The sequence below is a fragment of the Arachis ipaensis genome, chromosome B05, assembly GCF_000816755.2.
Source record: "Arachis ipaensis cultivar K30076 chromosome B05, Araip1.1, whole genome shotgun sequence".
In the NCBI taxonomy this organism is placed as follows: domain Eukaryota; kingdom Viridiplantae; phylum Streptophyta; class Magnoliopsida; order Fabales; family Fabaceae; genus Arachis; species Arachis ipaensis.
This window is the reverse complement of record NC_029789.2, coordinates 135,526,953-135,527,343: the sequence shown is the minus strand read 5'-3', so window position 1 is coordinate 135,527,343 and position 391 is coordinate 135,526,953.

Below are 391 nucleotides of genomic sequence, written 5' to 3'. Positions count from 1 at the left end.
ATATTCTGTAAAATTATAAAAATATTATTTGTACACCAAAATTTGTTATTAACATACATTATTAATGTATTTGTGTATAAATACATGTATAGTTTAATTTATTTTTATTGTATATTTATATTTAAATATATATTTTATACTGGTGACTAATTTAGGTGGTTGATTTTGGTGTACACGTAGCATAATCGTTAAAATTAACCACTAAAATTAGTCATTAGTATAAAATATACATTAAAATATAAAATACACTTTAAAATGAGTTAAATTTTATATGTATTAATATTCATATACATGGTGGCTTGATTTAAAAATTAATAATTGAATATTAAAAAAATCTAAAATAAAAAAATATATTTAAAATTTAAATAAAACAAATATTTGGAAGTGAATA